The sequence below is a fragment of the Globicephala melas genome, chromosome 9 (genome assembly GCF_963455315.2).
Source record: "Globicephala melas chromosome 9, mGloMel1.2, whole genome shotgun sequence".
Taxonomy (NCBI): Eukaryota; Metazoa; Chordata; class Mammalia; order Artiodactyla; family Delphinidae; genus Globicephala; species Globicephala melas.
The window spans coordinates 95543691-95569721 of record NC_083322.1 but is presented as its reverse complement, the minus strand read 5'-3'; the positions used below and the strand labels follow the sequence as shown (position 1 = coordinate 95569721).

The window sequence follows — 26031 nt, the reverse complement described above, 5'->3', positions numbered from 1 at the left end:
TAGTCCCCCAACCAGGGAATGAACCCAGGCCCCGGCAGTGAAAGCTCAGAGTCCTAACCACTGGACCACCAGGGAACTCCTACCTATTACTGGGGAACTATAGGTAGGTATCATCTCTACAGACGGCAGTTTAGCAACATCTATTAAAATTCCAAATGTAAGCAAGCAATTCCACTGCTTCCCATTTTTCTTTAATTAAAAATGTGTTTTTCAAGATTTAACCTTTTAATTGCAGTACAGTTAATTTACAATGCTGTGTTAGTTTCAGGTGTAAAGCAAAGTGATTTAGTTATATATACACATATACATACATATTATATATATATTATACATAGATGTGATATATATATATATAAATAACAGCCAAGCCACAGAAGCAACCTAAACATTCATCGACAGATGAATGGATAAAGAAGATGTGGTACATATATATACAATGGAATATTACTCAGCCATAAAAAAGAAAGAAATAATGCCATTTGCAGCAACATGGATGGACCTAGAGATGATCATACTAAGTGAAGTAAGTCAGAGAGAGAGAGAGAGACAAATATCATAAGATATCACACTTATATGTGGTAAATGAACTAATTTACAAAACAGAAATAGACTCACGGACACAGAAAACAAACTTATGGTTACCAAAGGGGAAATGGGTGGGGAGGGATAAATTAGGAGTTTGGGATCAACAGATACACACTCCTATATGTAAAATAGATTAACCAAGGACCTCCTATAGAACACAGGGAACTCTTTTTTTTTTTTAATTTTTTTTTTTTTAATTTTTTAACATCTTTATTGGGGTATAATTGCTTTACAATGGTGTGTTAGTTTCTGCTTTATAACAAAGTGAATCAGTTATACATATACATATGTTCCCATATCTCTTCCCTCTGTGTCTCCCTCCCTCCCACCCTCCCTATCCCACCCCTCCAGGCGGTCACAAAGCACCGAGCTGATATCCCTGTGCTATGCGGCTGCTTCCCACTAGCTATCTACCTTACGTTTGGTAGTGTATATATGTCCATGCCTCTCTCTCGCTTTGTCACAGCTCACCCTTCCCCCGCCCCATATCCTCAAGTCCGTTCTCCAGTAGGTCTGTGTCTTTATTCCTGTCTTACCCCTAGGTTCTTCATGACATTTTTTTCCCTTAAATTCCATATATATGTGTTAGCATATGGTATTTGTCTTTCTCTTTCTGACTTACTTCACTCTGTATGACAGACTCTAGGTCTATCCACCTCATTACAAATAGCTCAATTTCGTTTCTTTTTATGGCTGAGGAATATTCCATTGTATATATGTGCCACATCTTCTTCTTGATATATTCAGTATCTTGTAATAACCACTGCTTTCCAATTCTGTCTCCAGTCCCCACAGGAGAAATCACTAAATTGCCCTGAGTCCTTTGTTCTTGTAGAAACATTACTGTTGCTTGCCTTCCCTTTCTAATAACAACTTCCAGAAAAGGTTTCCTATAAAAAGTCAATAAAACATTACTTATGAACTTTACTACCTTTCCCACAGAATCTGGGGAATGCAAAACAAAACAAACCAATTTGCAGAGATGCACATGGATGAGAAAGGACCCCACCTAGAAACCTTACCACCTTAGGCACCAGCGGTCAATTACCAAGGGTGAATTGCATTATTACTTATAAAGCACGTTCAACAGGGGTATCCTGGCCAGGATTCTTTCCATACTCTTTCTCCAGCTTTCAACTTCCCTTGTAATAAGATGGCACTGTTGGGGTAGGCAGCGACCCCAGGCCACCTTTCAGCACCCTCCCTGCCCATCACACATCTCTCCCTTCCTCCCCACTGTCCTGCCAAGACCCATTAAAGTCTGAACAGAACCCAGGGAGAACTTTATTCTACATTTAATACATTCTAAAAGATCTAAGACTAGGGCTTCCCTGGTGGTTGAGAGTCCGCCTGCCGATGCAGGGGACATGGGTTCGTGCCCCGGTCCGGGAAGATCCCACATGCCGCGGAGCAGCTGGGCCCGTAAGCCATGGCCGCTGAGCCTGCGCGTCCGGAGCCTGTGCTCCGCAACGGGAGAGGCCAGAACAGTGAAAGGCCCGCGTACCGCCAAAAAAAAAAAGAGAAAGAGAAAGGTTGTAAAGGCACCTTGTGTCAAATAGGGAAGTGCATTTAATGGCGTCCAGGGAGTTTAGATTTTATCACAAAGATGACGATGTATTTTTTGGGGGGTAGAGGAATGTAAATCAACTATATTTCAAATTAAAACAAATTTTTTAAAAAAGAGACTAGTTCTAAACCTGGCCTGGGTACCCACTAGCTCTGTGACAGAGGCCAGGGCACATGGTCTCTGAGCAACTTGGTTCCTGCACCTTGAAAAAGCTGGGGGTCGGGGGGGATGAGCTCAGACAAAGTTAAATGACCCCTACACACTCTTCCAGTGCTGATTCGCCATAAATTTTAACTCACTTCTATTATTTTCTTCTCCTTTGCTTTAGCTGTCTTCCATGTTTGGCTTGGTTAACTGGAGGTTATTAGCTTCTCTTCTGGTTCTCTCAGGGGCAGACAGACACACGTGAACTAGGACAAAGCTCAGGTTATCAGAGCTAGTAAAGCTGCTGCCCTGAGACGCCAGGCACAACAGTGCTGAACAGGTGAAGCTTTCCGTGGCACTGTCTCCAAACAGAAGCCACTGTCCTTCCCACCCCAACTTTCAAGCCCCTCCCACCTGCCCCATGTACCTTCTGTTCCTCCTCGTGGCCATTTCAAAACCTTTTGCCTTTTACTGAGAGTGTGCTTGATATAACAGAAGAGAAATGTTATACCAGGAGTCAAAGCACTCTTACTAAGGAATGAACATCTGGTATCCTGTATTTAGGCTTACCAGGGTGTGTCCCTTCTTTAAAAGAGCAGCTTATTAACTCAAATAATTGCAAACAATGCAACTGCAGTGCAACTAAATTTTAAAAGTGGGGTGAGACCAGGACATTCCAGGGGGTCCCATACATGTCGTTAGGCACTGATCCCCCAGAAAGTCCAGGTCAAAACCTTGGTCTCCTATTGCTGAAAGACTAGTTCTTTCTGGCCAAGTGCTTTTGGAAACGACAAACTGCTGGAACATCCGAGCACAGCACAAATGACAAGTGTGTGTGGTGGGGGCCAAAGGAATATAAATCTTCCACCCAGAAGGAATCCCTGTAAATGTAACTTTTGTCTTTAACAATTTAAAAGCTCGCTAGAAAGAATGTATTTTCTTTCCTTAGCAGATCAGTCAAGATTTTTTTTTTATAAGCAAGATTTCACAATGTGTTATTTGTGACCTTGATGTTAACTGCATAAATCATGTTATGCTCTACACTGAGCATATGATGCTTTTCTGCTGTTTTGTGCCTATTTTGTTTTCCTATGCCGCTTTCTTCCAGCTTTATAGAGATGTAATTGACAGATAACATCCTATAAGTTTAAGCTGTACCTATGATAATTTGATACATGTATATATTTTTCAAGCATTTTTTTTTTTTTTAAGATTCTGCAAATTCTCAGATATCAGGTGAGAAACTGTAAGGCCTTTTCAAAGTCTGAGGTATTATGATGTGGTTTCTGTGATGATTAAAAAAAAGTAAACAGTTAAGCTACAAGAAAAATCATTCTGTACAAGATATATAGAAAACATCCAACTATTTATTCAGGCACCAGCAAAGATATGTTTTATAATAGTGCACCAAACAGCACAACTGAGTTGGAATATGCAGGATTAAGAAGTTTAAAGAAATCCTGCAGTAAATTTGACCAAAATGGCAACATAGAGAGGGCTCCTGAGCTCCCCTTCTGCCACAGACACACTGAATGTACAGCTACCCTGGGAGCAATCCCTTCTGAAAGAGATCCAGAAACTAGCTTAGCGACTCCTACATACCTGGTGAATGAGAAAATATCTACATCAAAACAGGTAAGAAAGGCTGGGCCAAACAACAAGGATAGCACAGGGAACTATATTCAGTATCCTGTGATAAACCATAATGGAAAAGAATACAGAAAAAAGGAATGTATATGTATGTATAGCTGAATCACTTTGCTGTACAGCAGAAATCAACAAAACATTGTAAATCAACTATACTTCGATTAAAAAAAAAAGATCTTTACAATGAAAACTGTAAGACATGAATGAAAGAAATCGAAAAAGACCCAAATAAATGAGAAGATATTCTGTGCTCATGGATTGGAAGAATGAATATTATTAAAATGTCCACACTACCCTAAGTGATCTACAGATTCAAAGCAAGCCTTATCAAAATTCCAGAAATTCCAGAAACAGAAAAAGCAATCCTAAAGTTTGTACGGCGCCACCTAAGATCTGAGACTGTAAATCTACAAGAATACGTAAAGGGTGAGCTCCTTCACATTGGTCTTGGCAATGATTTTTTTGGACTTGACACCAAAAGCAAAGACAACAAAAATAAAAATAAACAAGTCGGACTACATGAAAGTAAAAAGCTTCTGCACAGCAAAGGAAGCCACGGAATGGGAGAAAGTATTTGCAAACCACATATCTGATAAGGGGTTAATATCCAAAACATACAAGGTACTCATACAACTCAATGGCAAAAACCACAAACGCAATTTTAAAATGCACAGAGGGACTTCCCTGGCGGCCCGTGCTTAAGACTCTGCCCTTCCACTGCAGGGGGCATGGGTTCGATCCCTGGTCGGGGAACTACATCCCACATGCCACGCACTGCGGCCAAAAAAATTTTTTTTTAAATGGGCAGAGAAACTTAATAAGCATTCTTCCAAAGACATACAAAGGGTCAACAGGTACACGAAAAGGTTTTCAGCATTCAACATCATTAATCATGAGGGAAACTGAAATCAGAACCATAAAGGGAAATCACCTCACACGTTAGGATGGCCATTATCAAAAAGAAAAGAGTTAACAAATGCTGGTGAGGGTGTAGAAAAAAGGGAACCTCTGTGCACTGTGGATGGGAATGCAAACTGGTATAGCCACTACGGAAAACAGCATGGAGATTCCTCAAAAAATTAAAAACGGAACTACTGTATGATCCAGCAATCCCACCTCTGGGTATATATCCAAAGGGAAGAAAATAATTATCTTGAAGAGATATATATGTCCTCCCACGTTCACTGCAGCATTATGACAACAGCCAAGACCTGGAAACAAGCTAAGTGTTGACGGATGAAAGGAAAAAGAAAATGTGACCCATATACAGTCAGCCCTCCGTATCTGAGGATGTGAAATCCACAGATAGGGAGAACCAACTATATTCACGGTACTATACCATTTTATATAAGGGACTTGAGCATCCAGGATTTTGGTATCCACGGGGGCTCCTGGAACCAATCCCCTGCAGATACCAAGGGATGACAACATATGGAATATTATTCAGCCTTAAAAAAGAAGGAAATCTTGTCATTTTTGACAACATAGGTGAACCCGGATGGCATTATGCTAAGTGAAATACGCCAGGCAGAGAAAGACAAATACTGCATGGTGTCACTTATATGTGGAATCTAAAAGAAAAAAAAAACCCCACCAAACTCACAGAAACAGAGATTAGAAAAGTGGTTCCCAGGGGCTGGGGTATTGGGGAAATAGGAAGAGGCTGATAAAAGGGCACAAATTTTTAGTTACAAAATGAATAAGGTCTGAGGACCTAATGGTAACTATAGTTGATAACACTGTCTTGAATAACTGGAATCTGCTGAGAGTAGAACCTAAATGTTCTCACCAAAACCAAAACCAGTAAACATGTGTGTTAATTTACTCGGAGAGAATACTTTCGTAATGTATCCGTATATCAAATCATCACACTGTATAGTTTATCTCAGAATTTTTTGGTCAATTAGACCTCAGTAAAGCTGGAAAAAAAAAATCCTGCAGTAGCTAAAACAGCATGACTTGACCTTAGTGCTTGAAACAGAGTCAGAGGTCAGAAGCAGCAGTGCCCTGCGTGTGTTATATGTTTTAATTTTCAAAAACATTTTTTGCCTATCTCCTTTTCCTCCCCCTTAAGAGTTAGACCCCTCAAACTTTCATTCTACAGAGGCAGAAGACTTTAGATCACACGCTACTGGTGGTTCTGGTGGCTCTCCATCGGCCCTGCCCCCACCCCCTCGGGAGCTGGCTGACCTCCCTAGGCTGCATCACCTGGGTTGCTTCACCCACCAGCTTCCACTAGGGACTGGCCAGAGGAGGAGCTCCGTGGGTACAGGAGGGGAAAGGTGTAACAGAGAAGAACAAACCTGACTCCATACTGGATCTATTCCTTTAGCTCTCACCTTTGCACTCTGCTGCCTGTGCTTCCTTATGCTGGCTCTACTTCTTTGTAAAAGAATGTTGCCTACAGCCTGAAATATACATGAGAGCACATTCTCAAGGTTCTGCCTCCCAGGCTTGACCTTTAAAGGTATAACAATTTTCATTCATACAGAGATAAAAAGTTGCACAACAGAGAACCACATTCCTCTTGTTGGAGGTTTACAGCAGACCTACCTGGACCGCTGCAAGAACATCCCCTTCCCGGTCTGGCCCACCAAGAAGTCCGCAACAATCTGCTACACCCCCTCCCCTCTGAAGCCTGAATTCTGACTTGGGGGTAAGATGGTTCTTTGGGACACAAGTCCACCATCTTCTCTGTCTGCTGGCTTTCCAAAAAAGCTGCTACTCCTTGCCCTAACACTGTCTCTCTCAATTTAGTGGCCTGTCATGCGGCTGAGCAGTACGAACTTGGACTCGTAACAAAGGGAGAGGCTGGTGAACTTATTCCCCATCTGCTGGGCTGCTGCTCTGACAGTGTCTGCATCTGCCAGGGCCACAGCAGCCCTGGAGGGCGGCTCCTCCTCCAGTTCTCCCACCCACCCACCCGGCCCCCACTTCCAAGCTCTGGTATCCCAGTCCCTTCCCTGCCCCTTCCGGCCAGCGTGGGGATGGCATCCCGCCGGCCGTCCTCCCCGGGTGTCGCACTGTCATTTGCTGGTTCCCCAAATCCTACCCCCTCTTCTATGGAATCCCCTCAAAAGTGTCTTGCATTTTTGTGGTTTTTTCCTGTTTCCATCCTAACTGATATACCTGCCCACCAAAATCTCACCGTAAGTGAATCGTACAGCCAGGACTAAACAGCTTCCTTAGCTTAAGCTATGCCTCTCTTTCGATCTCAGTCCTTCTCCTACGTGCAAACTGGAATATGAACCTCTTTAGTGCACGTCATGAATAATTTAGCAATTTCCGTTAACCCAAGTGGTCTCAACCAACACTGCTGATTGTCATGATGAGAAGTGGGGGGGGGGCATGTGAGCCCTCATGCTGCTAAACATCTTCTAATACACGGGACGGCCCTCCCCCAACAAAGTTATCCAGCCCCAAATATCAACAGGGCCAAGGATGAGAAACCCTGGATTACTCCTCATGCGGAATGAACCACAGCTGTGACTTTCCTCTTCTCCGAAATGCTCTCTCAGATGCCTATAACCACTGCCCCAAAGCCAGGCCACTGGCAGAAGTACGAGAGAAGGATTAGGGAGACGGTGACCTTGTTGGATGGGGCCAGGTGCTGGCCTGAGAGGTCCAAAGGTTAAGGTAAAAGCGACCCTTGCCCCCAGCCTGGATCTTCCTTTCTTGGAGGGAGCTGATACTTTGGGGCCTACCAAGGAAACTAAAATGGCTACATGGGGCAAAGGTCTGGAAATATACACATCAAAATCTTAACTGCAATTATGTCTCTGAGTGGTGAAATTTTTAGTGATTGTTTCTTTTTGCGTATCTATATATTTTAAATTTTCCTATAAAGGTAAGTTAACATTTTTATTCAAAACTCTAAAAAAAAGTTATAAATTATGCCATATTCACTGACTCCATCCCTCCCAGCCCCAGTTCCTCAACTGAGTAAACTTTCACATGATAATACATCAGGGTGCTCTAATAATGAAGTACAGAAAACTGTCTTTCTAGCTAATTATAAGGAATGGCTCTACTTCCTCCAAGGCCATTCATATTTGAGGAATGAAGGAAGGACATATGTTTCAAATGACAGGAACAATGCAAATGACCAAGTTCACTTTCCTAGAGACAAATTTGAGACTCAAGCAGAGAAACAATATAGACCTGCAATGTCCTATAAGGCAGCCACTAGACACACACTTTTTTAAAATTGAAGGAGTACAGTGGATTTACGGTGTTGTGCCAGTCTCTGGTATACAGCCAAGTGACTCAGTTATACACATAAATACATTCCTTTTCTAAATATTCTTTTCCATTATGGTTTATCCCAGGAGACTGGATATAGTTCCCTGTGCTGTACAGTAGGACTTTGTTGTTTATCCATTCTAAATGTAATAGTTTGCATCTACCAGCCCCCAAATCCCAGTCCATCCCTCCCCCTCCCCGTCCCCCTTGGCAACTATAAGTCTGATCTCTATGTCTGTGAATTTATTTCCGTTTTGTAGGTAGGTTCATTCGTGTCATATTTTAGATTCCACATATAAGTGATATCATATGGTATCTGTCTTTCTCTTTCTGACTTAACTTCACTTTGTCTAATAGTCTCTGGTTGCACCCATGTTGTTGCAAATGGCATTATCTCACTCTTTTTTATGGCTGAGTAGTATTCCATTGTGTATATGCACCGCATCTTTATCCATTCACCTGTCGATAGGCATTTAGGTTGTTCCCACATTTTGGCTATTGTAAATAATGCTGCTATGAACATGGGGTGCACATATCTTTCTGAATTATAGTTTTGTCCCAGTATGTGCCCAGGAGTGGGACTGCTGGATCATATGATAATTCTATTTTTAGTTCTCTGAGGAACCTCCATATTGTTTTCCATATAGACACACTATTTAAGTGTAAATTAATTAAATGCAGAACATTTCCATTTTCACAGCAAGTTCACACTTTATTTTTTTCCCCTGGACTTATTTTCTGTCTTACATTACCTCTGCTCCCAATATCTGGTTATATTTATTCTATGCTGACTTGTTACTATTCTACGTGATTTTGTTGCAAACTACCTTAGTTCCTTTGTGGAACAATTCAGGGTTATCAGTACTTTGAAATAGTTGTGTCTAGGTAACCCTGTTGTTGCTGCGAGCTCAGCCTTAGTTTTTTTTTTAAGAGTGCACTTACTTCATGTAACCCTCAGAACAACATGTGAAATAATAAGATTTTCCAGTTTCCAAAGAGGAGAGCGCGGCCAGGAGAGCTTAAGGGACCTGCGCAGGGTTCCTACCAAGGAGCACAACCCCAGCGCGGCGGGTTCCCGGATTCCCTTCCGGCCAAGCCAGCAGCAGGAGCCGAATACCTCTGCATAAAAACCCAAACCATCACCATTTTACAAATGAAACATAGATATAATGTTTTTAGTAGTTGGTCTTTGTTTACTTGAGACAGGCCCTCCCTGGGGAGCACGTCGGGACCCCGGGCCAGCGGAGCCTCCAGAACGCCAGCTCCGCGCCGGGCCCGGGCAGGGCGAGGTGGGCGGCGCCGAGGGCTCGTGGGCCCGGCAGCGGGGCGCGCGCCGGGTCTCGCACTAGCATCAGTTTTCAGGCTCCTGCTTGACGGTTTTAGAAAAGCCCGACTCGACCCAGATCCCGCCGCGCACCTTACCTGCCGCTGGGCACAAAGCTCGAGCTCTCCAAGCCGCCTGCGGGCTCCGTGCCACCACCCTGAGCAGCCGGGCAGGAGCGCGGCTGGGATTGGCTGCCCGGCTGCGGTACTCGGGGGCGCGGTGGGAGGGAGCCGGGGAAGGAGGAGGAGAAACGGGGCGGCGGAGTGGGGTGAGGGGAGGGGTCCCGCCTTCCGCCAGCTCCGGGGACTGCATGGCCCCAGCACTCCGCTGGCCTACGGAACCCGCAGGACTGGCTGTGAACTTGTCCGGGCAGTGTCTGCAACCCAGCTCCTGCCCTGTCCCTGCGCGAGTGGGCCGAGGGCGCGCGTCCACAGGGGAGGGGGAGCCCTAGGCTTGTGCTCCCGGGCCTGTAGAGGCGTCTGGGGCTATGCTCGGGTGTGCCCTGTGCACCAGTGGTACGTATCGCAGCCCAGTCCTACTCACACCACGTGGAACCCGCCATATCCTTTTTGGGTTAGTAGCCCCGGCGTGGTGGAACAGGCAGAGAAGCCTCTCTCTCTCTCTCTCTCTCTCTCTCTCTCTCTCTCTCTCGTAAAATACACATAACATAAAATTTCCATCTTAACCATTTTTTAAGTGTACAGTTCAGTGGTATGAAATACGTTAACATCCTCGTGCAAAAATCACCTCTGTCCATCCCCGTAACTGTTTTCATCTTGTGAAATTGAAGCTCTATCCCCATTAAACAATAACTCCCCGTATTCCTTGCCCCCAGCCCCTGGTAACCACCAGTCTACTTTCTGTCTTTATGATTTTGACTATTCTAAGTACCTCATATAAGTGGGATCATACAGTATGTATCTTTTTCTGACTGGGTAATTTCATTTAGCATAATGTCCCCAAGGTTCATCCATGTTGAAAACATACTGCAGAATCTCTTTCCTTTTTAAGACTGAACAATATTCCACTGTATGTATATCCACATTTTGCTTATCCGTTCATCCACTGATGGACACTTGAGTTGCTTCCATGGCTTAGTTATTATGAATAATACTGCTATGAACATGGGTGTATAAATATCTCTTTGAGACCCTACTTTCAGGGTATATGCACAGAAGTGGAATTGCTGGATCATATAGTAATTCTGTCTTTAATGACTTGAGGAAACACCATACTGTTTTCCATAGTGACTGTACCAATTTCCACCAGTAGTACACCAGGGTTGCAATTTCTCCATGTCCTTGCAAACACTCATATTCTATTTTTTTGATAGTAGCCATCCTAATGGGTGTAAGGTGGTATCTCATTGCAGTTTTGATTTGCATTTCCCTAATGATTGGTGATGTTGAGCATCTTTTCATGTGCTTATTAGCCATTTGTTTCTTTTCTCTGGAGCGGTATCTATTCAAGTCTTTTGCTCATTTTGAATCAGGTTGTTAAGTTTTGTTGTTAAGTTTTAGGAGTTCTCTATATATTCTGGATATTAATCTTTTGTCAGATATATGATTTGCAAATATTTTCTCCCATTGTATGGGTTGCCTTTTTACTCTGTTGATGCGCAAAATTTTAAAATTTTCATGAAGTGCAGTTTGTCTATTTTTCCTTTTGTTACCTGTGCCTTTGGTGTCATGTCCAAGAAATCATTACTAAATCCAACATCATGAAATGTTTTCTTCTATTGTTTTAGGTCTTACATTTGGGTCCTTGATCCGTTTTGAGCTAATTTTTGTATATGATTCTTTTTTATTTTTGGCCGCGCCACACAGCATGCAGGATTAGTTCCCCGACCAGGGATTGAACCTGTGTCCCTTGCAGTGGAAGCATGGAGTCCTAACCACTGGACCACCCGGGAGTTCCCTATGATTCTTTTTCATTGTGGATAACCAGTTTTTCCAGCAACAGTTGTTGAATAGACTGTCCTTTCCCCATTGAATGGCCTTGGCTCTGTTGCCAAAAATCATTTGACAACATTCAGGGGTTTATTTTTCGGTTCCCTATTCTATTCCATTGGTCAATATCTCTGTCTTTATGCCAGTACCACACCGTTTTGATTACTGTAGCTTTGTAATAAGTTTTGAAATCAGGAAATCAGGGGTAAAGTTCTCCGCTTTAGCTCCTTTTCAAGATTGTTTTGGCAATTTGGGGTCCCTTGAAATTCCACATTAATTTTAAGGTGGGTTTTTCTATTTCTGCAAAAAACATTGTTGGAATTTTCACATGGATTGCTTGGAATCTGTAGATTACTTTGGGTATTATTGACATTTTAACAATATTAAGTCTTTCACTCCATGAACATGGGATGCTTTTCCATTTATTTGTCTTCTTTAGTTTCTTTCAGTCTATGGCCATACCACCCTGAATGCACCTGATCTCATCTAATTTCTTTCAGCAATGTTTTGTAGTTTTCATTGTACAAATCTTTCACCTCCTTGGTTAAGTTAATTCCTTAGTATTTTATTCAGTTTGATGGTGTTATATATATTGTTTTTGTAATTTCTTTTCAGATAGCTCATTGTCAGTGTATAAAAATGCAACTGATTTTTGTCTGTTGGCTTTATAACTTGCTACCTTGCTGAAAATTTATTAGTTCTAACAGTATTTTTTTGTGGATTTGGGTTTTCTATATATTAGATCATATAATCCTCCATGAACAGAAATAACTTTACTTCTTCCTTTCCAATTTGGATGACTTTTCTTTCTTTTTTTTTTTGCTTAATTGCACTGTCTAGAATTCCAGTATTGTGTTGAATTGAAGTGGTGAAAGTGGACACTCTTGCCTTTTTCCTAGTCTTAGAGGAAAAGGTTTCAGTCTTTCACCATTGAGTCTGATGTTCACTGTGAGTTCTTCACAAATGGCTTTTATTATGATGAGGTAATTTTCTTTTATTCTAGTTTGTTGAGTATTTTTATCATGAAAGGATGTTGAATTTTTTCAAATGCTTTTCCTGCATCAATTGGAGTGATCATGTGGTTTTCCCCCTTCATTACATTGATTTATTTTCATATGTTGAACCATCCCACTTGGTTATGGTGTATAATCCTTTCAATATGCTGCTGAATTCTGTTTTCCTAATATTTTGGTGAGCATTTCTGCAACAATGTTTATAAGGGATATTGATCTGTAGTTTTCTTTTTTTAGGGTGCCTTTGTCTATCTTTGTTATCAGGGTAATAGTTGACTCATAGTTAGGGAGTATTCCCTCCTTTTCTTTCTTTCTTTCATTCTTTCTTTTTGCAAATTTGAGAAGAATTAGTATTCTTCTTTAAACGTTCGTAGGGTTCACCAGTGAAGCCATCAGGTCCAGGACATTTCTTTGTGGGGAGAGTTTTTATTACTGATTCAATCTCCTTACTAGTTATAGGTCTGTTCAGACTTTCTATTTCTTCATGATTTAGTCTTGGGAGGTTTTGTGTTTCTAGGAATTTGTCCATTTCATTTAGGTTCTCCAATTTGTTGTTGTACAAGTGTTCATAGTACTCTCTTACAATCCTTTTTATTTCTGTAGAATCAGTAGTAATGTCACTACTTTCATTTCTGATTTTAGTAGTTTGAGTCTTTTCTCTCTTTTTCTTAGTCCATGTAGCTAAAGGTTTGCCAATTTTGCTGATCTTTTCAAAGAACTAACTTTTGGTGTCATTGATTTTCTCTATGGTTTTTATATTCTCTATTTCATCTATCTCTGCTCTAATCCTTATTGTTTCCTCTCTTCTGCTAGCTTTGAGTTTGTTCTTCTTTTTCCAGTTCCTTCTGTTGTAAAGTTAGGTTGCTGATTGGGAAATCTTTCTTGTTTTTAATGTAAGCATTTATAGCTATAATTTTCCCCCTTAGCACTGCTTTTGCTGAGTCCCATAAGTTATGGTACGTAATGTTTTCATTTTTATTCATCTCTAAGTATTTGCTAATTTCCCTTATATTTTCTTTTTTGTTCCATTGGGTGTTTAAATGTATATTGTTTACTTTCCACAGTTTTGTGAATTTTCCAGTTTTCTTTTTTTATTGATTTCTAACTATGTCCATTGTGGTCAGAGAAGATATTTTGTATATCTACCTTTTCAAACCTACTGAGACTTAATTTTGCAGCCTAACATATGGTCTATCCTGAAAAATGTCCAATGTGCACTTGAGAAGGCATAGTCTGTTGTTGAGTAGAGTGTTCTGTGTATAACTATTAGATCAGTTGGTTTATTGTGTTAAGTCCTCTATTTCCTTAGTTATATTCTGCCTTTTTTTTTTTAGCCATTATTGTGAGCGGGGTATTGAAATCTTCAACTATTGATATTGTTGTAGAACTGTCTATTTCTCCCTTCAATTTTATCAGTTTTTGCTTCATATATTTTGATGTTCTGTAACGAGGTGTGTATATGTTTATAATTGTTAAATCTTCTTGCTTTACTGAATCTTGTATTAACATATAATGTCCTTTTTGTTACTTATAATCTTTTTTGATTTAAAGTCTATTTTGTCGATATTATTACAGCCATATCTGCTCTCTTTTGGTTACTATTTTCATGGACTATCTTTTCCCATTCTTTCACTTTCAATGTGTTTGTGTTTTTGGATCTCAAGTGCATCTCCTGTTAACAGCATATAGTTGCATCATTTTTTTTTTAATCCATTCTGCCAATCTGGGTCTTTTGATTGGAGAGTTTAACCTATTTACATTGAAAGTAATTACTGATAATGAGGCTCTTTTGGGTTTGGGAGGGGTTGTTTGTTTTTTTAATATTGATTTTTATTTCTTTATTTGGCTGCATTGGGTCTTAGTTGCGGCACGTGGGATCTTCGTTGTGGCAAGCGGGATCTTTCGTTGCGGCGTGAGGGCTTCTCTCTAGTTGTGGCACACGGGCTCCAGAGCACACGGGCCCAGTAATTGCGGCATGCGGGCTCTCTAGTTGTGGTGCGCAGGCTCCAGAGCGTGTGGGCTCAGTAGTTGTGGCACATGGGCTTAGTTGCCCTGCGGCATGTGGGATATTAGTTCCCTGACCAGGGATTGACCGTGTTTCCCCTGCATTGGAAAGTGGATTCTTAACCACTGGACCACCAGGGAAGTCCCGAGGCTCTTTTCTTATTATGCTAGTTGTTTTCTATATGCCTTATAGCTTTCCTGTCTCTCATTTCCTGCATTACTATCTGCTTTTGTGTTTAGTTGATAGTGAAATGTTTAAATTCCTTTATCATTTCCTTTTATGTATAGTCTATAGCTATTTTTTTTTGTGGCTACCGTGGGGATTACATTTAACATCCTAAAGTTAGAACATTCTAATTTATACCAGCTTAACTTCAATAACATACAAAAACTCTGCTCCTTTACAGCTCTATCTCCACCTCTTTCAGTTGTTGATGTCGCAAAATTATATCTTTATACATTGTGTGCCCCAAAACATAAACTAATAATTATTTTAAATCATGTAGAAAACAAAAAGTGCAGTTACAAACCATTGTTACAGTGATATAGCTTTTATGATTGCCTTTGTATTTATCTTTACTGAGATCTTTATTTCTCCATACAGCTTTAAGTTACTGTCTGGTGTCCTCATTTCACCTTACAGGACTCCCTTGAGCATTTCTTGCAGGGCAGATCTAATGGTTACAGACTCCCTCAGTTTTTGTTTATCTGAGATTGTCTTGATTTCTTCCTCACTTTTGAAGATAGTGTTTGCCAGATTTAGGATTCTTATTGATATCTTGTTTTTCTTTTAGCACTTTGAATATATCAGCCCACTTCTGGCTTCCAAGTTTTCTGATGAGAAATTTGCTGATAATCTTTTTGACAATCCCTAGTATGTGATGATTTTCTTCTCTCTTGGCTGCTTTTAAGATGATCTCTTTGGCTTTTCTAAGTTTGATTGTACGTATCTTGGTATGGATCTCTTTGAGTTCATTTTACTTGGAGTTTGTTGAATTTCTTGGATGTTTATATTCACACCTTTCAACAAATTTGGGAAGTTTTCAACCATTATTTCTTCAAATATTCTCTCTACCCCTTTCCCACTCTATTATTCTTCTTGGACTCCCACATACATATATTCTTCTGCTTGATATTATCCTGTATGTCCCTTAGGCTATGTTTGCTTTTCAGTTTTTTCTTTCTGTTCCTCATACTTGATAATTTTAATTGTGCTGTCAAGTTCACTGTTTTTTTCTGCTTGTTAAAATCTGCCTTTGAATCCCTCTCATGAACTTTTTATTTCAGTCATTGTACTTTTCAGTTCGAGAATTTCTATTTTATTGCATTTTAGGCTTTCTGTGAATTGGTATTTCCATTTTGCTCACACATTGTTTTCTTGACTTTTTCCACATCTTCCTTGAGTTCTTTGAGCATCATTAAGACAGTCGTTTTAAAGGTTTGTCTAGTATATCTGTCTTTAGGTCTTTTTCAGGGACAATTTCTGTTGATTTCTTTCCTTTGAATGGGCTATACTTTTCTGTTTCTCTGTATGCCTTGTGATTTTTTTTTGTAGAACTTTGATTATTTGAATCTAATAATGTAGTAATGCTGGAAATCAGATCTTCCCCCTTCCCCAGGGTTTACTGATTTCTCTTATTGTTGTTGTTTTTGTTTATTTTTTAATTGTTGTAGGTTGTCTGTGTTGTGAGGATCAGCCTAAGGTGTAAATTTAAGGTCTTCCCAGATCTTTCGTGAGCCTTTCCCTGGGCATTTGTGCTCACATTACAATTTTTCCCCTTATATGCAGTTGTTTTTTATGTCCTAGTCTTTAATGTCTGGCTCCCAAAGTGGGAAAAAGCAAAAACGGCGGCAGGGGGCGGGGGGGGAAGGGCATCGGCCCTTTTCAACCCCCGGACATCGCTTCAGTTGGGGAGGAGGGGCTTGCCACGATGAAGGGCAGTGAAACGACCATGGCTGCCCACCTCTTTGACTACATCTCTGTGATCATAAGCGGCAGTGATCAGAGCACAGATATTTGGAGGACAGGCTCCTGACTCCTGCAACCTGTGTGTGAGCTGCTCCAGCAACATGTACACAGCTGACTGCCGTGCAGCTGGGGATGGGGGATGGGTAGCTGCTACTGCGCTAAGAGCTGAAATTGACTGAAATTAACCGCTATTTACCATCCAAATCTTCCCCTGGAAGTTGAAAGCCTTCAGCAGACCTCGGAGTTCCTAAATAGTTACCTCAGACAGATTCTGACAATATAATTGCTTTCTAGGTGGGGAGACAGATTCTTGGGGCTTCCTGCTCCACTATCTTCCCAGAATCAGGACTCTGACCTGTTAGGTTGACTGGTATTTCCCTCAACAAAGAGTTTTCATCCTTTATCCTATGACCTGGCAAGTCTGCTTAACTAAGTGAGAAGAGAGAAGGCAAGTCTTTTTATCTTGACTTTAATTTTTTATCCCCAGCCCATGCCTGTGTCCTGAACTCCATACTCCTCCATCAGTGGTCTACTTAATAGCTCCTCTTGGATATCTGAAATACATTTCAATATGTCAAAATCTGTGCCCCTGATCTTTTCCCTAATTACTCTTCCCATATTATTACCAACTCCATCCTTCCAGTTTTTCAGCTCCCAAACCTGGTGTTATCTTTGACTCATCTTTCTCTCACATCCCACATCCATGGGCCAAGAAATTCTGTTGGATAGAGTCTCCTAGCATATACAGTCTGACTACTTCTTACCATATATCTCTCATCTCCCACCTGAGTCATTGAAGTCTTCTCCTTCCTGGCCTTCCTGTAGTTTATCCCCACACACAGTAGCCAGGGTGACCTTGAAAAAATGAAAGTTCATGTCCCTCTTCTGCTCAAAGCTTCCAGTGGTTTCCCCTTTAATTCAGAGTAAAAGCCAGAACTCTCACAACGCCCGTCAAGGCCCTAGACGATGTGCTCCTCCATCACTCCTGCAACCTGAATACTACCGTCCTCTCCTTGGCTGACCCAGTTACTCTGGCCTTCTTGCTATTCCTTGAACAGGCAGGCAGGCTTCTGCTGTAGGGCCTTTGCACTAGCTGGGCCTTCTCTGGAATGCATGGCTAATTCCCATTTCCTGATCTTTGCTCAAATTCCATCTCAGAACTATCCTTGCCACCTTATTCAAAATTATCACCTGCCCTACTCCTGACTTCCTTAATTCGCTTAATTCTTCTCATAACGCTTGTCATCTCCTAATATACTCTATTATTTATTTATTTACTATGATTATTGTTTATTATCTGTCTCTTCCATCCACCTACCCCTGCCTCTTGGGCCATGATATGCCCTTTCTTGTAAATAAATTTAAAAAAAGCTGCCACCAGAGAGATGCTACATTTTCACTGGCAAGGCCTAGGTCATAAGCCAAACTCTGGGGTCCGAATGTGAGATCATTTTAAATAAACCACATGGAGAAGAGGTGGTTCCCCACAAGGAAATGCTGGGTTCTGTTTCTAGGAGAAGAGATGCTGGTTAGGCAAAACCCATAGGTGTTCACTTTCTGAGACTAGCACACCCAGAAGAACTTTGGGAGAGTCTGTGAGAGGGGCCCCATGTGTCCTTGAGTGTAGGGTGTAAGGACGAGACCGCCAATGCCCTAACTTTCTTGTAATGATGTGTCATGAATGTGTTAGTTGATTTATCTTAATCTCTGTGTAGTCTGATTTTTTTGTTCATTTTCTACTCCTTTCTTGAGTAAGAACTTCCCATGATACACAGTAGTAACCTTCTCCAACCTGAAGGACTTTGTGATAGGTTGCAGGGGACAGTAGCAGGCTGCCTCAGGCCACAAGTAGTAGGAAGCCCCCACTCAAATAGCATTAAACAATAAGGAGCTGCGTTAGGGCTCCAGCTCCATTTCTCTGTCATTCGCTTTGCTCTTTTATTTTCCCCCTATGAATGACAGATTTTGTATAGATTTGTACAGATTTTGAGTAAGACATCAGGATACCGTAGATGTGAAATTCTAGGACCAGATCTCGGAGGATATAAGAAGGACTAAAAGGGGAGGAATGATTTGGTGAGAAAAATTCTGATGAGTTCTTGCTGTGCTGTGAATTCCCCTTCTCCCTGTTTGAGGGAAGCTGCAGCCAACCTATTTCCCTCATGTCATGCCTCCAGGCTTCCAGAAGACCACTTGGGGAACTTGATAAGTGTGTCAGTAACTTGAAGAACTCTCTGGACTGTCATCTCCTCTCACCTGGGAAAGACAGGCTGTGGACAGCTGGGGTGGCAGAGCTAGTGACGCTCTACTGGAGCTGGTCAGCACACACAGAGGGTTGGTTCATAGGATGCGTTCATGTTTTCCACGGTCAGGTGTGGGACATTCAGAAGAGACAGTCCTCCTGCTTCCAGTCCAATAAAGCTGCCTAGAGGGGCAGAGGGATCCTCTCAGGAAGAAGCTGGAGGTAAATGTCAGATTTGTAGGGACTGAGGAAGGAATTACAATACATCTGCCTAGAGCAGGAGAGTTTCTGGAGAGAGGTCCTTGGTGAAGGTCACCTCCAAAGAGTTTGTAAAAATCCCAGTCCGAAATTAAGATCATGTATGTAATGTCTCAAAATCTTCTAATAGGAACTGTTCAATTAGGTTCCATTTTTTATTCCTTGCCAGTCAGAACCGTTTCAGGATCTCTCTCTTTCACAGAATCAGCAAGTTGCTTGTAAATTCATTTTACTCTATTGGAGAAAGTTTGCAAGTGAGAGGTATTTTTTTCCCCTGCATTTGGTTCCATCCAAATGTCAAGACCTATTTGATTTTAAGACTCAAGAGATAGTGACTTCTACTTCTGGTCCCTTACCAGAAGTGCAGAATCACTGAGATTACCAGAGTGGTTAAAGTTTTCAGAAGAAACCTCTATTTAAACTACTCAGTTTTATATTTTCCTAAGCCTCTCCCAATACAAAGGTTCCTGTGGCCTTAGCCCAACCTGTGATAACTTCATTTTAGGGCAGATCAAAACACATTGGCTCCAAGCTCCAGTTCCCTCTCCCCAAGGACACCTGAGTGCAATTTTAAGGCCTTATATAACCCATTGGTTAGAATTAGTCTCACGGCTCCATCTAACTCCATGACTGGCTAGGAAATATGGGGGACCAAATGGAATGTTTGGTGGGTCTTACTCTCTCTGCCATCTAAGGGCATAATGGACTCCATCATTCTACAAATATTTATTGAGCACATGCTGTATGGCATTGATACAAAGTACTGGGAAAACACGTGAGAGAAACAGTTCTAGATGGCATTGCTCTGAGGACGTTGTAGTTTTGGAAGAATCTCAGAGGCAGGAGATTGCAGTGTCCTGCATGCATTGACCTGTTATAAACCCCTCTGAGATACCACCTGAAGAGGGGGACACTGCATAGGGTCCTGCATGTGTAGGTAGGAATGGTCAGCTAGAAAAAAACGGAGAGTAAGTGCAAATGTGACCATATTTATACACAGGCAGGAGACGTTTGAGGACATCAGAAATAGATCTACATCTTCTAAAATTTTGGATGTAGGGAACACACAGCTGGGAAGGGATTACCATATTTTCCATTATATCAGAAAAAATCCTTGTGTCCATCTGGATCTCCTTTAAGATTTGGAGGGACTCCTCCCTTCCCAGAGGATACTGCTTAGGAAAACCTACCCCCTTTCTGTAAAAGGAAGCAGTGATTTCAAATGCTGTTTAAATTGCCTACCCAGAAAAATGGTTCAACTACTGCCCCATCAATTTACCTCTCCACCCGCTTCGTCTTCCTTTGTAACCTACCTTGGGATTTCTTTATTGACTCCTTTTGCTGACCCACATTTTCTTTTCTCCCTGCAAAATGTAATTAGCAATGCTAAATGCTCGCAGCTCTGGTATGGCATACCCACTTTTGTTCCCACCAGCTGGGCAAGCATCAGGGTAGTGGGTGGACTGTTATGGGTTGAATTGTGTCCCCTAAAAAAGATCTGTTGAGGGCTTCCCTGGTGGCACAGTGGTTGAGAGTCTGCCTGCCGATGCAGGGGACACGGGTTCGTGCCCCGGTCTGGGAAGATCCCATATGCCACGGAACGGCTGGGCCCGTGAGCCATGGCCGCTGAGCCTGCGCGTCCGGAGCCTGTGCTCCACAATGGGAGAGGCCACAACAGTGAGAGGCCCGTGTACCGCAAAAAAAAAAACAAAAAAACAACTGTTGATGTCCTAACTCCCAGTACCTCATAGAGTCTCAACAACAGAGGTATTCAAGTGAAAATAAGGTCCTCAGAGTAGGCTCTGAGCCAATATCATCAATGTTCTTATGAAAAGGAGAAATTTGGACAGATGTACACAGAAAGAAGATGACCATGTAAAGACAGAATTGTAGCATCGTGTCTACAAGCCAAGAACACCAAAGATTTCCAGCAAACAATACGAAGCTAGTAATAAGCAAGGAAAAATACCTCCTCTAAGGCCTTGCTGATCCCTTGGTTTCAGACTTCTAGCTTCCAGAATTGTGAGACAACAAATCCGTGTTGTTCTCAACCACTCAGTTTGCGATATTTAGTTATGGCAGCCCATACAAAGCTACTACAGTCTGCGTATACCAATGCCAGTTATAAGTTCTTGTAATTACGTAATTTAATTAAATGTGTCAACCAAAGAATTCATGCAAGAAGGTGTACGCTGAATGCTTTGAAAGACTTGATAGAAGTGAGTCTTTGAAAAACCTGCTATTGAATTAGATGTGGGGAAACAACTGTAATTTACTGGAAGAAAAAAATGTAGGGTTCTGCCCTCAAATTGCTAAAAACAAATCTTTCATGATGCCTGGTGTGGTTCATGCAAGAAAGATGATATAAAGCTCTAGTCATCAGTCATATACTAAAATGAATGCCTTGAGTCTATAGAAAAGACTGGCCAACAAATATACATTTATGTATATGACTTAAAAGTAATTCTCTGCCTTGATTCTTTTGATTAATTGGTCATTTACACGCAGACTACATGAGTAAGAGGACCTCAACTGTATTGTTGTAGAGGGTTTGGAACTAGATATGAGTTCAAAACGTGGTTCAATGAGCTGTGCGTCTTGTGCCAGTTTCCAAATTTTTTCTAAGTTTTAGTGACCTCGTTTGTATAAAATGGGAATAATAATACCAATGAATCACATTGTGAAATTAAATGATATGATGTATTTAAATTGTCTAGCAGCATTAGATATTTTTCTGTCGAAAGTGGGAGAAAACTCAATCTACCATGGCTGAAACAGAAAGAGCGTGTACTGGCTTGTGACAATAACAGATTTCCAAAGGTAGCATTGGCTTCAGGCGGTGCCAGGCTCAGTGCTGTGAGTAATGTTCCAGAACCTGGTTTCTCTGTCTACATCAATCAACGACTCCTTGTTGGCTCAATGTTTAGACAAAATCTCCCTGACGGCTATAGAAGGCATTTTTTTCATATCCTCCCAAGTTCAAGACCCGTGACTAAGAGCCCCTGCTTTACTTTTCGAGCCCCATAAATTCCTTGATTCTCAGTAGATTACATACCCACCTCTGTGTCAATCTCTATTCCAGAGGAATGCAATGATTTGATTTGGGAGGACGAGGTCTTATGCGCCACATAAGGAATGTGGACTGAGTAGGGGAGGGGGCTTTCTCAAGAAACAGGAACAGTATCGAGAGCAAGGGAAAAGAGTTTGGGGCAGGTAGAAACACTAAGTGTTCATACACTAGTTTTGAGGACGATGCCTCCTATTAGCTACCTCTGTTGTGTCTTGCACCTCCGTCCCCTGACTCAGACTTCCCTTTTGGCTCTAGTGAGAGTGCTGACGTCATGAGGGCAGACGCTCTGCTCTTCCATCTGCTTTCAAATTCTTGGTTGTGTATCCAACCAGCCTTCCAGACCAGACTGTGGCAAATCTCCTCTGGCGCTGTTCTTCTAACTGCCTTACCCGTCACCCCCACCCACCGTTCCACTCTAGATCTCCTTTAAGGTTCAAGGTTACCCCTCAGTTCTAGGATATCAGGATGCGGTAAAGTATTAACGTCTTCATGATTTTTATGACTTTGTTCATTTAACTCTTAGCTTTATTCTTTGTCTTTCCAAACTCAAATCTTAATCTTGATTGAAGCCACATTCGGAAACGCATCTATCTCCTATCACTTGCATTGGGAAAATGGATTTTTCTGCCTCTTTTTCTTTAATTGTTTGGAGTAGATATCCACCCAGTGATCATAATTGGCCTTAAATCGAATACTGTGGTAGAAACTACTAATCAACCCAATATCTGCTCTCCTGCTTTTGGTGCCCCAAATTTTAGCTGGGCACATGCTGCCCAGAACAGACCACATTACCACATCTCCTTTACAGCAAGATGTGGCCATGAGATTAAGTTCTAGTTGGAAGGATGTGATTCATACAATTTCCACATCATTTCCTTGAAGGACAAGGGTGGTCCCTCAACTTCTCATTTTTCCTTCCCCTTTGGCTTTAGTACCACTAATCTATTCTTGCATGTTTCCCTTCATACAACCCTGACCAATTCAGCTCAGTTGTCCTCACTAGTTATCTTTCCTCTACCCATTCCTTCATATAGGTAATACCATCAGTTATAGTCTTGGTTCTCTTTTAGTCCACCCTGGAGTCCCACAGACTCCCAAGGCTTTTGTCATACACCATATCCTAATGACTTTCAAATGTGAACTGCCAGGGTTCATTTCTCTCTTGAGCTCCAACCCTCTATGCCCAACTGCCTATCTTATTCCAGGTGATTTCCTAAACCTATCATTCTTCTTGTGTTCATTAGTTGAAATTCTTCTATTCAGAAGAATTTCCCCTCTTCAGCTGAAATATAATATGTAGAGAAAAGGCAGGTGAATGCTTATTTATTTATTTCTATTCTGTTTACAGAATACTTTGTGGGTGCCCTAACAACCCCAACAGGGGTCGGTGAATTTGTTTTAAGTATCACTATGCACAGCAAAAGAAACAATCCACCAATGAAAATGCAACCTTCAGAATGGGAGAAAAATATTTTAAAACCATATATCTGATAAGAAGTTAATATCCAAAATATACAAGGAATTCATACAACTCAATAGCAAAAAATACATAAATAATCCAATCCAAAAATGAGCAAAGGACTTGAAGACACTTTTCCAAAGAAGACACACAAATGGCCAACAAGTACCTGAAAAGGTGTTCAACATCACTAATCATCAGGAAATAGAAATCAAAACCACAATGAGATATCAGTCACTCCTGCTAAATTGCTGTTATTAAGAAGATAAGCGATAACAAGTGTTGGTGAGGATGTAGAGAAAAGGGAACCCTTGTGCACTGTGGACGGAAATGTAAGTTGATACAGCATTATGGAAAATAGTATGGAAGTTCCTCAAGAAATTAAAAATAGAACTACCATATAATTCACTGTAGCATTATTCACAGTAGCCACGACATGGAAGCAACTTGTGTCCACTGATGGATGAAAGGATAAAGAAAAACAATTACATATGTATAATCATTATATATATGAATATTGTTCAGCCATAAAAAAGAAGGAAATCTTGCCATTTGTGACTGTAGATGGATCCTAAAGGCATCATGATAAGAGAAATAAGTCAGTCACAGAAAGACAAATACTGCATGGCATCACTTACATGTGGAATCTAAAGAAAAGCCAAACTCATAGAAACAGAGTAAAATGGTGGTTGCCAGTGGCTGAGGAGGTGATGTAGTCAAATGAGATGATTGGTCAAAGGGTTCAAACTTCCAGTTATAAGATGAGTAAGTTCTGGGGATCTAATGTTCAGCTTGGTGACTACAGTTAACAATACTGTATTATGAACTTGAAAGTTGCTAGAACAGATCTTAACTCTTCTCACCACACACAAAAGACCTTATTATGGGGAGTGATGGAAGTGTTAACGAACCTTATCATGATAATCATTTTACAAGATTTATATATATCAAATCATCACTTTATACATGCTAAATGTATGCAATTTTATATGTCAATTATAACTCAATAAAGCTGGAAAGAAATTTTTTAAAGTATCACTATGAATTCATGGATTTTAATATACTTAATGCATTTTGGGTTTTTTTTGTTTTTTTTCCGGATGCGCAGGCTCAGCGGCCATGGCTCACGGGCTCAGCTGCTCCGTGGCATGTGGGATCTTCCCGGACCAGGGCACGAACCCGTGTCCCCTGCATTGGCAGGCGGACCCTCAACCACTGCGCCACCAGGGAAGCCCTACTTAATGCATTTTGATTCAATATAGTCATTATTTTTCAAATTTGTCTCATCTTTGGCCGGGTCAGATTGATGTCGGTGTCCTTTTAACATGACTCCAGTAGTCTTTGATAGCTCCCTTGCTTTCAAACATCATGAAATATCCCAAGTACATTTCTCGTATTCCCTGTCCCACATCTGGTTTCTTTTCAGAAGGAATAGTAATATGTGACCACAATCTAAGCACTAGAGGTATTCATTGCTAGTGGATTGTCATTATTTCTAGGGTTTTCTAGTGGACAGGGCTAGCAAATATGTATTTACTTAGGAAAAGAAAAATAAATAAATCCTGTACTTATAACAATATTTTTTATTGGAATAAAGATATCAAGTTTTTAATTCTTTGATTTTGCATCTCATTTTCTTATTGTGAAAAAAATTGCTTCCCAACAACACTAATGTAATTACTTGATTTTATCCCAATACACACACAGACATTAAATATTATATAAACTATTGTAATAGCTTCAAAATAACAATATTAGTACAAATACGAACCAACTGAATTCAAGTTATGATATCTTTGTGGGTGTTTTTTCCTTTAGATGTACAGTCAAAGTACAGGGCTTTGAAGTCATAATAATTTTTCTGAAAGGGGTTATACCACTAACTTTATGCAGTTATGTTCATTTGTTCAAATTTTGCTTTAAACAGGTTTTTAAAAAGATATTTTAAAATTAAATTTTGACTTTTAATTATGTGAAATAATACTTGTTTCCAAAATAAAAACAATAAAATCTGGTGGAGGTCTGGCTTCCATCCCTGTTTCCTTTCCTTTGTTCCTCCCTCACTTCCTCTAAATGATTAGATTTTATATTTTTCTAAAATATTAGCAAATACATATTCATCTCTCTCCCCCTCCCATTCCTATACAAAATATAGCATATTATCCATCCCTTCTGACTCTTTTTTTTTTTAATTAATTAATTTTATTTTTGGTTGCATTGGGTCTTCATTGCTGCGCGTGGGCTTTCTCTAGTTGCGGCGAGCGGGGGCTACTCTTCATTGTGGTGCGCGGGCTTCTCATTACGGTGGCTTCTCTTGTTGCGGAGCACGGGCTCTAGGTGCACGGGCTTCAGTAGTTGTGGCATGCGGGCTCAGTAGTTGTGGCTCACGAGCTCTAGACCCCAGGCTCAGTAGTTGTGGCGCAAGGGCTTTATTGGTCTGCGGCACGTGGGATCTCCCCGGACCAGGGCTCGAACCGTGTGCCCTGCATTGGCAGGTGGATTCTCAAGCACTGCACCATCAGGGAAGCCCTCCCTTCTGACTCTTGGTTTTTTTTTTT

The 26031-nt window shown here is 41.1% G+C and overlaps 2 protein-coding genes across 5 annotated transcripts in view; one reads left to right on the top strand and one right to left on the bottom strand.

The window, feature by feature from the left end:
• The window catches only part of BLVRA (biliverdin reductase A), a 53640-nt gene extending 43886 nt beyond the window's left edge, over nucleotides 1–9754 (bottom strand). The window contains exon 1 of the mRNA XM_030871197.2: nucleotides 9608–9754. The gene's annotated coding sequence lies outside the window, so the exon portion shown is untranslated. The remainder of the gene's footprint in view (nucleotides 1–9607) is intronic.
• Nucleotides 1–26031, top strand: part of LOC115860926 (cytochrome c oxidase assembly factor 1 homolog) — a 242806-nt gene that overhangs the window by 116489 nt on the left and 100286 nt on the right. The window lies entirely within an intron of this gene.